The 13,319-nt window shown below is 49.7% G+C and overlaps 1 protein-coding gene across 1 annotated transcript in view; it reads left to right on the forward strand.

Annotated features, from left to right (window-relative positions):
- Positions 1 to 2,109: 2,109 nt before the first annotated feature.
- SORCS2 (sortilin related VPS10 domain containing receptor 2) overlaps positions 2,110 to 13,319 on the forward strand; it is a 553,507-nt gene continuing 542,297 nt past the window's right edge. Inside the window, exons 1-2 of the mRNA XM_060106386.1 lie at positions 2,110 to 2,395; positions 5,179 to 5,369. The gene's annotated coding sequence lies outside the window, so the exon portion shown is untranslated. The remainder of the gene's footprint in view (positions 2,396 to 5,178; positions 5,370 to 13,319) is intronic.

Below are 13,319 nucleotides of genomic sequence, written 5' to 3' on the forward strand. Positions count from 1 at the left end.
ACCAGGGAAGCCCAGCTCCTCATCTTGAGATGAATTTAAAAGGGAGAACCATGGAGTGTTGAAAGGACTCTGTTTTGACCTGCAGCTTTACCTCCTGGCTGCTTACCTCTGTGCCTAAGCTCAGCCTTCTCCCCTTTCTGGGAAAGGCCTTTCCCTGCCCTAAACCGCTCTGGCTCTTACTTACCCTTCAGGGCTCAGCACAAATGCCGCCTCCTCCACAAAGCCTCCCTGGTCATTCTGTGCTCACACAGTGAGGGGCAGGTGAATGGACTGGACTCAGAATCAGACAGCCCTGGGCTCGGGTCCAGGCCCTGTCAGCTGTGTGAGCTTGAGCAAGTCCCCCAGTAACCCTGGACCTCAGTTTCCCACCTATACAATGAGGATGGTAAGGGCAGCACTTACCTTAGGGGGTGACTAAGAGAATCAAACAGCATCTATCCCCAGAGTGCCTGGTCCCTGCAGATGGCAGGAATTGCTGTCTCTTCATCACCGTCCCTGAGTTTCTGCAAAAGCCTTACAGCTCCCATGCTCTGTGCACCCTGTTCAGGCTGGGAAGAGGCTGGCAGAGAGCTCAGCTTGGGGTTTCCTGGCAGACTCCTCTCTCTGTAGCTGCCTGCAGAAGCAGTACAGCTTCTGGACCCTGCCTCTCAGGCCAGGGTCTAAGAGCTACCCCTGGTTGCCCTGAGACCCTGACAAAGTTCGACCTTTCTCCCTCAGTGCTCCTGCGTTGCTCTAAGATGTCTTCAACTGCCTTTATTACACACAAACAAGCATCGTCATCTGGCAAAGGCTTTGTTTAAACTAATGTTGCATAAAAAGATGAAATATCACTTATTGGCTTTGGCAGCCGTGTGACGAGACAGCCTTAAAGCTAGTGACCTGGTCACTGGCTCTTAAGAGTTACAGAAACATTTTGCTGATCGGTGTAGAGGTTTCTCCTTTCCTGGAGCAGCACAGATGATTTTGGCAGGATCAGACCTGGAGTGCAAACTCTCTTCTAATGCATGGGGTTGCCGCAGGATGTGACTGAAAGAGCCTAGGTTTGGTGCCTGTCAATTCTCACTGTGCCCCTACCAAGCTGGCCAGCGCGGGCAGGTCGCTTCCCGATTTGCACCCCAGACCTCTCATCTGGAAACGAGATTAATCTCTCCCTCAGAAGGGAGCTGTGTGGATTCGCTGAGATGGTGTGGGGACCTGAGTGGCTCTGGAGGCTCTGGAGGAGCTCAGAGGATGCCAGAGGCCCCTCCCCAAGGCCCCTAAGTCCAGGCAAATTCCCTGAAATGTCAATTCCAGTAGGTGACCCTTTTGGTCAAAATCTCATGACCTTAAGAATAAACTCAATATTCTTCTGCTCGGTGTTCAAGTCCTTCCAGGATCTGCCCCCTGCTGTTTTCCTGCCCTGTGACCTCCCAGGTTCCCACCTGAGAGGGGGTGGTTCACCCTCGGAACTCCACCTTCTCTCATCTCCACCTCCGAGCACACTCCCTCATTTCTGTCTCAACGCCATTGCTCGTTGGCAGACAGGCCTGCGTTCAGACTCTCCTCTGTATCATCAGGGTTCTAAGCTGTAAGTAACCGAAATCAACTCTGGCTGATTTAAGCAGAAAAAGAATTTGCTACAAAGGAGAGTGAGTCACCACGGAATTGCTGGACAGCGAGGTGGGGAGGCAGCTGGGGCACATTCAACGGAAAGTAATAGCAAACTCGGCTCAGAATGACTAAAACAACAAAGAAATTCACAGTTCCCTGTAACAAGCGGAAATCCAAAGGCAGGGCAGCTCCAGGGGTGGTTAATTCAGGGGCTCCTTGATGGACGCTAAGACCCAGATCTTTCCATTTCTCTGCTCTGCTGGGCGTTCCTGGTGGTCACAAGGTGGCTGGAGAATCACATCCGGACATAAAGACGTCCAGAGGAAGAGGAGAGGCGCTCCCTGCCTCTGAGTCGCTCCTGGAATTAAGGGAATCTCCCGGCATCCCCTGGGGCAGCCCTCTCCTCAATCTCATTGGCCAGATGGATGTTACGTGCCTATGCCCCGACCAATCATTGGCAGGCATGTGGACCAATCGGGAGGCTTGTCCGTAGCAGGTGGGAGTGCGAGTTGGTGCTACCCCTTTGGAAACAGGCTTGGTAGGAGCTCCTAAAGGTGGGCCTTCAGTGCCTCAGGACCAGCAGTTCCACCCGCACAGAAGGAGCCACGCAGCAGAGTGTTCTCAGCAGCTCTTTGTTCCCTCGCAGAGCCTGGGAACCAGCCCGGTGTATGTCACCCGGAGATTGGACGAGTCAGCTACGGAATAGTCATCCAGTGGAATGCCACACAGCCGGCAAAATGAACAGCCGCAGTTGTGTGCGACGAAACAGATGATCTTAATTAACGATATGATATTGCGAGAGAAGGTACGTTTAAAAGATTATAGAGTCAATAAGCGCCATAACTTACAAATCTAAAAACAAAATACGGAGCTTTTGGCAATGATGCCGACTTACCTGTGAAGGAAAGCAAGGGAGTGATGCAGCTGGATCCAGACAGGGTTACCTTGGGTTGGAGGTGGGGCAAGGCGTTTGGCCCTGATAGGCATTTTTTTTTTTTTTAAAGAATTAATATTAAATTAAATACAGCGGTGTGTGCATGTCAGTCCCAATAGGTTGTGGTGTTTGGTAAGGAAGTGGCTTGCACACTGCCTGTGATGGGACAGAAAGGTCAGACTTTGGGTTTCAAGGGAACCTCTGGCTGCTGAGTCGAGAGCAGACTGTCAGGGGCAGTTAGGAGGTGAGGATGAAGTAAAGTCAAGTCCCGGGTATGACAATCACGGCCTTGCAGGTGCTGGGCTGCAGTGTCATCTCCTGCCCTGTCCCTCCCTGTCCCCCAGTTTCTTCCCAAACACACACATGTACGCCCCAGTGACACCCACCCAGTGGGTCCCTTTGTCTTACTTTCCTTCCTGATCCAACTACCTGGTGAACTTCTGCATTTGAGACCCCAGGTGGGTGTCCCTTCCCAGGGAAGCCTCTCTGAGCTCCTCTGTGTCCCGATGGCATACTCACCATTCCCTCCTCTCAGTGTTCCAGCACCTCCCCCCCACCCCCACTGTGTACCATGACACCAGTGACTAGGTCCCATTTGACCCTAAAATAGTCCCACCACTGTCCCCATTTTACATATGGGAGAACTGAGGCTGAGAGAGAGGTCAGGCCACCTGCTGAAGAGCACACAGCCCGCAGGTGGCCAGGGCACTGGGCACGGTGTGTGTGTTTCCTCTCCTAGGCTGGTGGTCTCGGGGGGCAGGGGCCTGGCCCCATTCACTTCTGGGTCCCGGGGCCTGCTGTAAAGGCTGCAGCGGGGCTTCTGGGGGCCCAGGCGTGTCCACCAGCAGCCACCATGGGCCATCTCCAGCCTGGTTCAGTGCCAGGTGGGCAGCCTGCTTCTGGGTCTCAGGCTTGGGGGCACTTCCTGCCTGCAAAATCTCATTCTTGCTGTGCTGGGAAAGATGGAGCCTGGCTCTTGCTTCCATGCGTGGGGCTGACTTTTTAGCTCTTAGCACTTTCCAGCAATCTGTTCGTTTTCTTCGTTTGTCTTGTTTTCTGTCTCTCGCCCTAGAACAGTGCTCCTCAGCTTTAGCACTCTTGCTGTTTTGGGCTGCGTCACCCTCTGTGGGGCGCCTGCCCTGTCCATTAGAGGACGTTGAGCAGCATCTGTGTCCTCCACCCACCTGAGGCCAGGAGCAGCCCCACCCCCAGGTTTGTGAATACCAGACACATCTCAACATTGTCAAGTGGCCTCTGGGGGAAGAAACCCATCCCTGTTAAGAACCACTGCCTGGAACGTCAGCTGCGTGAGGGCAGAAAGTTTGGTCCAAATGTTCACTCTAGTGTCCACCCCTGACCCCCCTACCCGCCCAGGATGGGGCCTGGGACATGGGAGGCCTGAATAAATACTTGCTGAGCGTCACTGAGCCGATCACATGCAGGCACGGCCAGGTCTCTGCAGGAGGTGGTGTTGCCCCATTTCTCAGGTGCGGAAATGGCTGTCAGAAGAGTCGAGCACCTGCCAAAGGTGAACGTGAGATAGGAGGTTCCAGGAACAGGGCACACCGTCAGGTCACAGTGTCTTTGGTGTCCCAGTGCAGGGACAGCCTTCAGCTGGCCAGTGCCAGGCCCGGAGGGGCCACATGGAAAGGTGAATGCATCGAAGGGGCCAGTGACTGCATCTTCTCTTGGCTCTCATGTGGACCAATGGTAGCAGATGGCAAAGTGCAGCAAAATTAATGGGAAAAAAACAACCAAAATATCATCCAGCCACGGGAAAGGACATCCTGCCATTTGTGACAACATGGCTGGACCTTGAGGGCACCATGCTAAGTGAGATAAGTCAGACAGAGAAAGACAAATACTGCCTGGTATCACTTATATGCAGAATCTTAAAAAAAAGTCAAATTCCTAGAAACGGAGAGTAGAAAAGTTGTTGCCAGGGCAATAGGGCTTGGGGGGTGGGGGAATAGGGGAAGAGGGAGAGGTAGTGAGAGGTTACAAACTTTCAGCTGTAGAACGAATAAGGGGTGAGGATCTAACATAAAACATGGTAACTATGGTTGATAACATTGTATTGTATAACTGAACTTTGCTAAAAGAGTAGAACTTAAATGTTCTCAGCAAAAAAAAAAAAAAGAAAAAAAAAAGAAAGAAAGGCAAAAATGATAAATGTGTGATGTGACGGCTGTGTTAATTAACTAGATGGGAGGAATCTTCCCACAGTGTATCCGTATATCAAATCACCATGACATACACTTTAAATATCTTACACATTTGTCAGTTGTACCTCAATAAAGCTGGAAGAGCCCACATCAACCGGAGGTTATGGGGGAAGGCTGGTGTGGAAGCCCGGGTCGGGGTCGGGGTCGGGGGGGAACCCTGACCTTGGAAGGCAGGGCCTGGGACGTGTCAACCGGCCTGTCTTGGCACAAAGCCCCCCACCCGCCTGTCTCGATGCGCTGGGCTTCTCTGTGGAAGCCGCTTCCTTGGATGCCAAAGGGGCTGGTGGGCCGTGTGGGGACCAGGCGCTGATTGATGGGCTCTGGGAGATGGCTTACAGTCAATCTGAATGGACTCGGGGCCTGATTTGGAAGTCACATCCTGACTAAACAGAACATTAATCTGAATTTCATGTTTTGTTACTCTTGCAGACCCAGCTGTGTCTGTGCCAGGCAGGGCGGGGCTGCGTAGACTTCGCTGGGAGGACGCCACCCACCTGTCCTCCCTGCCCCCATCGCAGACCCGATGGAGGGAAACAACTTCTCTCCTTTTTGGATAGTTCAGCTGCAGGTGAACAACAAGGCAGAACAGCAAAGACTGGGGCCAGCCTCCCCCAGCAAAGGTAAAGTGGGGACTTTTGGAAATGGGGTGTCCCAAGCCACATCATCAATATCGCTGTGTTTCAGAGCAGCCAGAAGGCCCCGGCCTTGGACCGGGGATGTGGGTTCTGGGAAGAGAGAGGAAGTGGGCACCAGCTGGGCAGTGGACTTGTGGGTCACCTGTCCTTGACCTCGTGAGGAAGGGGTGGGAAATGCCAATCAGAGGAGGCTTGCAGACCTGCCCCTCCCTCCCTCAGGGTTGGCAGCTCTGCTGCCATCACTGCCAAACTCTGACGTGGCCCCGGTGCTGCTCCTCGCTGCCACAGACTGGGTTGTGCTCAGGCCTCCACCTCCAGCCTCATCCTCTGTTCCCCCTCCCCCCAGCCCCTTGTAGGGCAGCCAGGCCCCTCCCTCACTCAGTAACCTTCGGTGGCTCCCTATTGCCCGAGAGGCATTAAGGCACCTGGGGGGGTTGGGGGTGGGGTCACATCCTGGCTCAGTCAGCTATTAGCCAAGCGGCCTTGGGCAAGTTTCTTAGCCTCTCTGTGCCTCAGTCTCCTCATCTGTACATGGGGATAAGAGCAGCCCCCAGGGTGACGTAGGGTCAGGTCAGCGAATGTGTGAGGCCCTAGGGCAGTGTGGGCGTGACCTGGGCCTGTCCGCTTGCCCGACCTCCCCCTCTGGACAGGACCAGGGACCCCGCCAAGGCCCCTTCCCCATGCCCAGCACCTGCTCCTCTGCCCGGTCTGCCTGAGATCTGTCAGGGGCTCTCCTTCCAGGCAGCGTCGGGCCCTGGATCAGCCGCTCCAGGGCTGGGCTCTCACAGGCTGTGGGCTCCCTGGGGACGGGGCTGGGCCATATTCATCTCCACCGTCTCTGCTGCTAAGCACAGAGCCTGGCCCCGGGCTGGGACTTGGGGGATGTTCGGGGGCTGCAGGCCCCTCCACTGTTTGCCGAGTCTCTCTGCTTGTCCCCTCCAGCCTGGCTTGTCCCTGCCCCCCATCTTCAGGGGGCACCCACTGAAAGGGGGGTAATTGCTGAGCCTCCTGAAGCCCACTGACACGCCAGCCCCGGAGCTGGGGCCTCCGGTGGGGTTGCTGGTGACGGATGGCGGGCCGTCTGTCTCTATTTATCTCTGCCGAGGCAGCCCCTTCCTGGGCTCCAGCACCTTATTTACGGCCAACTTGAGGGGCTTGTGAAATCCTTTCTGGATTCAGCTTCATTTATCAGCCCCTTCTGACGGGGTGATCATGGCCTCATCACTTTCCTGTCCTCGCTTCCCCGCCTCCCTTTCCCAGCCTTTCCAGGGAGGAGGAGGGGCGGAGGGCCTAACGACAGTGACTTCTTGAGGCTCACCGTGCACCTTTTACGCATCCTCTGTGCCGTCTCCCGGCTGTTCTTCAGGGCACAAACATGACCACCTCCATTTACAGCCGAGAAACAGAGAGGTTGAGGGGCCACCTGGTGTCACACAGCGAGAAGTTGGTGGGACTGGGATTGGAACCTGGCAGCCTGGCTCGAGTCTATACTCTGTGGCCTCCACATCACTGCTGGGCACCTGCAGCATTATTACCAGAAAGAGGCCGTGGCGAGGTGACTGGGGCAAAGTTGTTTGCCCAGTAAGTGAGTCAGTCAACAAGGGTTTCTGAGACCTGGGCACTGGGGACACAGATGATAAATGTCAAAAACGTTTTATATGTATTCGCTCGTTTAATTTGCTAAAGTAAAATGCACGCAAGTTAGGTGCTATTGTTATTATTCTTTTCCAGTAGGGTTTATCCCAGGATATTGAATATAGTTCCTTGTGCTATACAGTAGGACCTTGTTGTTTATCCATTCTCTGTGTAATAGTTTGCAGCTGCTCATCCCAAACTCCCGCTCTATCCCTCCCCCACCCCCTCCCCCTCGGCAACCACAAGTCTGTCCTCTACGTCTGTGAGTCTGTTTCTGTTTCGTAAATATGTTCATTTGTGTCATATTTTAGGTTCCACATGTAAATGATATCATATGGTATTTGTCTTTCTCCTTCTAATTTACTTCACTTAGTATGATCATCTCTAGCTGCATCCATGTTGCTGCAAATGCATTATTTCATTCTTTTTTATGGCTGAGTAGTACTTCATTGTATATATGTACCACATCTTCTTTACCCATTCATCTGTAGATGGACATTTAGGTTGTTTCCATGTCTTGGCTATTGTGAATAGTGCTGCTATGAGCATAGCGGTGCATGCATCTTTTCGAATTATAGTTTTGTCTGGATATATGCCCAGGAGTGGGATTGCTGGGTCATATGGTAGTTCTATTTTTAGTTTTCTGAGGAACCTCCATACTGTTCTCCATAGTGGCTGCACCAACTTATATTCCCACCAACAGTGTAGGAGGGTTCCCTTTTCTCCACACCCTCTCCAGCATTTGTTATTTGTAGACTTTTTAATGAAGGCCATTCTGACTGGTGTGAGATGGTAAGTTAGGTGCTCTTATTAACCTCATTTTACAAATGAGGAATAGGCACAGGGGCGTTAAGTGACTTGCTTAAGGTCACACAGCAAATAAGTGGGGAAGACAGGGTTGGAGCCCAGCTGTGTGCTGCCTTGGAGGTGTTCATGGTCTAGTCCGTCCATCACCATGGGCCACGGGATCGCCGGGGAACACTGAGGAGTCTGAACCCAGGTGGGAACCTGGCAGGCCGATGCGTGGAGGGGCAGCCATCCTGGAGGGGAGAGGGGAAGGTCTACGTAGGGAGGCCTGAGGGTGCCCTGTCTCCACCCGCCACCCACTCACCTGCAGACATGCCCTGTGGTTACTGTGCTGAGAGCTGGGCACACGGCCTGAACGGAGTTGGCTCCTGCCCTCTGGGGGCTCTTCCGGGACCAGGGCAGTGGGAAGGGCAGGCCCACTGCCAAAGACTTGGTGCTGAGCCCCGGAGGAGCATGGGGCATGGAGTCCTCCACTCCTCTGAGGCCCACCTGATCTCCAGGTGGGGTGGGCCGGGAAGCCAGGTACCCCTTCTGTTGGGGACGTAAGGGCTTTGGTGGTGGACCTGGCGCCGAGGCCCAGAGGCAGCCGAGTCCCTCCCACCCCGCTCCCTGCAGCCACTGAGAAGTCGCCACCCTCCTGACCTCATCTGGTAGAATTTAAACCTGCCTTTAGAGGCCTTGTTTCAGCAAACCATTTAAAAGTCAGTGTGAAGCTCATGTGGTGTTTGCACTTGCCTCCTCTTGTTATGCCTTGGGCCTCTGGGCTGAAGAGAAAGGCCAGGAAGAAGAGTTCATGGTGGGGAGGTTGTGACTGTGCGGGGGACAGCAGGGTGTCTGCGGCCGTGGAGGGGCAGAGAGTTTGGGACTTCTGCCACCCAGGTGCTTTGTGACTCTGGGTTCATGACTTAACCTCTCTGGGCTTCAGGGCTAGAGGTTGGAGAAACCTATGGGTGTGGGGAAAGCTGTTGTCCCACTGAACAAAAACATCCAACTGCTTTGTGCCTAAGAACCTGTTAGTTTTTGTCCAGTAGGGTCACAGTAATGGAACATTCCTGTCTATCCTGTTCTTTGTTACCACTCAGCCTTCCCTAGCTCAGCCCCTTGGTATTGGATGGTGTTGTCCTAAGTACCATACACACTCCACTGGGTACACAGGACACTGGGCCCAAGAGGACAGCTTCAGGGGCACAAGGGAACTTTTTGGGGTGATGGAAATGCTCTCCATCCTGATCGTGCTGGTGGTTAGATGAAGGCTCAGAACTGTACACCAAAAAGGGGGGACTTAACTGTATATGCATTATATCTCAAAAGTATTTTTCCATAAAAGTCTGGCACATAGTTATTAGATTTATTTCTAGGTAGTTAATATTTTGTATTGATATTCTACATGGTATATTTTTATTTTTATTTATTTATTTATTTATTTATTTGCGGTACACGGGCCTCTCACTGTTGTGGCCTCTCCCGTTGCAGAGCACAGGCTCCGGACGCGCAGGCTCAGCGGCCATGGCTCACGGGCCCAGCCGCTCCGCGGCATGTGGGATCTTCCCAGACCGGAGCACAAACCCGCATCCCCTGCATCGGCAGGCGGACTCTCAACGACTGCGCCACCAGGGAAGCCCTACATGGTATATTTTTAAAATTACATTTTCTGTTTGTTGTTGGTGTATAGAAATAGAATTGAGTCTTCTCTGTAAAGCTTACGTCCAAAAAGCTTTCTGGATTCTCTTAGCACTTCTAATGATTTGATGGTAGGCCTCTTTTGTGTTCTTTATGTAGATATGTTGTTTGTGAATGAGAGTCGTTATTACTTTCTTACACTTGTATTTATTCTCCTTGCCTTACTGGAGTAGCTGGGATCTCTAGTACAGTGTTAAATAGAAGCAGTGAGAATGCGCTTCTAAAGTTTTCTCCCAGGAAAGATTACATTTGTTTTAGGTTTTGGTAGATATACTTCTCAAGTTAAGAAAATGTCTTTCCGTTTCTCATTTACTAAATGTTTTTTTGTTTTATTTAACATCATGGTGGTTGGGTTTTATCAAAATCTTTTTATGCATTATTGAGATGATCATGTTTCCCTTTAATCTGATCATATGGTGAACCACACTTCAGAATTTCTAATGTTACATCATCTTTGCATTACCAGGATAAACCCATCTTGGTCATGGTGTATTCACATTTCACTTTTAACTTTATTTTGTGTATAAGGCTGGATTCTGCTCGCTGATGTTTTGTTTAGGATTTTTCCATCTTTGTTTATGAATGAAATAAGCTAAATTTTTCTTTCTCATGCATTTTGTCTCTGGTTGTGGCATCCATTGTTATACCAGTCTCACAGAATGGGAGAGTTTGGATAAGACTGGAATGATCTGTTCCTTGAAAGTTTGGTACCATTCAAGCTTGGTGCTTTCTTTATAAGAAACTATTGATTCAGTTATCCTATTTTAAAAAAATTTTAGGGGCTTCCTTGGTGGCACAGTGGTTGAGAGTCTGCCTGCCGATGCAGGGGACATGGGTTCGTGCCCCGGTCCGGGAAGGTCCACATGCCGCAGAGCGGCTGGGCCCATGAGCCACGGCCGCTGAGCCTGCACGTCCGGAGCCTGTGCTCCGCAACGGGAGAGGCCACAACAGTGAGAGGCCCGCGTACCGAAAAAAAAAAAATTATTTATTTTATTTTTGGCTGTGTTGGGTCTTCATTGTTGTGTTTGGGCTTTCTTTAGTTGCGGCGAGTGGGGGCTACTCTTCATTGCGGTGTGTGGGCTTCTCATTGCAGTGGCTTCTCTTGTTGCGGAGCACGGGCTCTAGGCATGCAGGCTTAGTAGTTGTGGCTCAGGGGCTTAGTTGCTCCGTGGCATGTGGGATCTTCCTGGACCAGGGCTTGAATCCGTGTCTGCTGTATTGGTAGGCAGATTTTTAACCACTGTGCCACTGGGGAAGCCCCAGTTATCCTACTTTAAATCATGGGGCTCTTCAAATTTTAATTTTTTTCCTCAGTAAGTTCAGTTGTCATAGTTCTTGTTAGGAATTTGTCTATTTTATATATTTTATTTATTTTAATTAATTAATTAATTAATTAATTTTTGGCTGCATTGGTTCTTTGTTGCTGCGCGTGGGCTTTCTCTAGTTGTGGCGAGTGGGGGCTACTCTTAGTAGCAGTGCACGGGCTCTAGGTGCGTGGGCTTCTGTAGTTGTGGCTTGTGGGCTCAGTAGTTGTGGCTCGCAGGCTCTGGAGTGCAGGCTCAGTAGTTGTGGTGCACAGGCTTAGTTGCTCCGTGGCGCATGGTATCTTCCCAGACCAGGACTCGAACCCGTGTTCCCTGCATTGGAAGGCGGATTCTTAACCATTGTGCCATCAGAGAAGTCCTGTCTATTTTATTTTAAATTTAAAATGTATTGTCATGAAGATTCTTATCATATTATTTTATTAGTATGTTAATCTCTAATTTATCTATAGTCATATCCATTTAATTCCAAATATTGTTTGTTTATGTGTTTTTTTCTTGATCATTCTTGCCAGAGATTAGTATATGTATTTCATTAGCCTTCCCAAATAATGGACGTTGGTTATTCATATTTTTCTTTGTTTTCTGTTTCACTTATTTATCCTCTTCCTTCTACTTTTTTGGGGTTTATTCAGCTGTTACTTTTATGTCTTAAGTTAGATGCTTAAAGCTTATTGGTTTTCAGTCATTCTTTTCCAGTGTAAACTGTTAAGGTTACACATTTCCCTGTAAGAACAACTTTAGCTGTTCTCTACAAGTTCTGATATGTAGCATTTTCATTACCATGTGATTCTGGAAATTAAAAACATCTGTATGTTTTTTACTGGACTCATGATGAGCTTTGTTTTCTGGAAGAGAGGAAATGGTGAGACCTGATGTTATTAGCGCAGGTGATATAGGTCCTGCCAGGGTCCTTAAGAGGCGTTTTTTGTTTATTTCATGTTTTAGTTTGTTTTAATGCAACATTTAAGGAGGAGCAAGGTGCAGAATTAATGCTTTACATCGTTTACATACATTTCAAAAACCCCAAAACAATTTCTAATTTCTCTATGGACACATAGTAGTGAAAGTGTAGACTAGCTGTCCATGTGCCAACTTCACTGTAATTGTTGCCCTGGGAGAGGAGGGAGGACAGGCCCCAGGGATGTGAAGGAGGCCTGTGTCTGCAGTATTTTGTTCCTTATAATAAAAAGACCTCAAGCAATGACAGTAAGAACTGTAAGAAACTATAAGAATTTAAGAAACTATAAGAACTTTCTTAAACTGTAAGAAAAATCTATCATTTGTGAGTTCTGAATGATGAATACCCACCCAGGTGTGTGCCACCTTGCTCTGCCTGAGATTGAAAGTTTTCACAACTAGAACTTTGTGGGCATTAAAGGGAAAAGAAAGAAAAGAGATTAAGACAATGCCAGAGAGTAGCCCCTAAAATGCACATTGTGGGGTCTGAGCAGCTGCAGAGGAGGCCACTACCCAGCTTTTAGGCAGCTGAATTAAAACAAGTCTTTGGGAAGTGATTCATCACTGCTTCTCAAGAGCCTTCCTCTTTGGTTTAGGGATTCCACTTTGGGGAATTAAGGGAGGAAAAAGAATTTGGACAAAGAAATAAAGAGGTGAGAAGATGTTTATGAAAATCATTTACAATAGTAAAAATTTGGAAACAATAGATGATAATAAATAAGTTATTATATATTTGTGTGCTAGAAGGTTTTATATCATTTTCATAATAATGGGACTGATGAAAGATTTTAATAATATAGGAAAACGCTTATGGTTTCATTTTAAGTGAAAAAAGCAAAATTATTTATACCATATGATACGTGTGTGGGAAGAAAAATAAATTCAAAATATCCAGAATGTTATCAGGGACGTCTCCAGCTGGTTTTTATTTCCCAAAGTGTAAGAGTTTAGATCTGATTTAAGAACAGAAAAACTGTGCCACAGGGAAGCCTGGTAATGGAGCAGCGAGCGGTACCTCACTTCCAGCCAGGTGAGCTCTAAGTGCTTTGTGTGTGTTGATCTCATTTGAGCCATCCCTGTTGGTTGGCACTGTGATTGTCCCCATTTACAGATGAGGACACTGAGGCCCGGAGGAGTTCAGTGATTCACCCTAGGTCACACACCTGTAAGTGGCAGAGCTGGGGCCCCAACCCAGTGTCAAGGAGAGAGAGCTGTCAGGTGACCTGCCCCGACATTGGAGCCCAGACTGGCCACTCCCTGCATGTGCTAGAGTCTGCCTGCCGTGTTAATTTGTCTGGGCTGCGGCGCCCAGATATTTGGTCAAACGCCAGTCCAGGTGTCACCGTGAAGGTATTTTTCAGATGAAAGTAACATTTAAATCAGTAGACTTGCAGTAAAGCAGACGGCACTCTGTGGCGTGGGTGGGCCTTGCCCAATCAGGTGAAGGCTTTAGTGAGAAAAGGACTGAAGTCCCCAAGGAAGAGGGAGGTCTGCCAGCAGATGGCCTTCAGCTCTTCCCAGGGTTTCCAGC

The sequence above is a fragment of the Mesoplodon densirostris genome, chromosome 1, assembly GCF_025265405.1.
Source record: "Mesoplodon densirostris isolate mMesDen1 chromosome 1, mMesDen1 primary haplotype, whole genome shotgun sequence".
NCBI classification, from domain to species: Eukaryota; Metazoa; Chordata; class Mammalia; order Artiodactyla; family Ziphiidae; genus Mesoplodon; species Mesoplodon densirostris.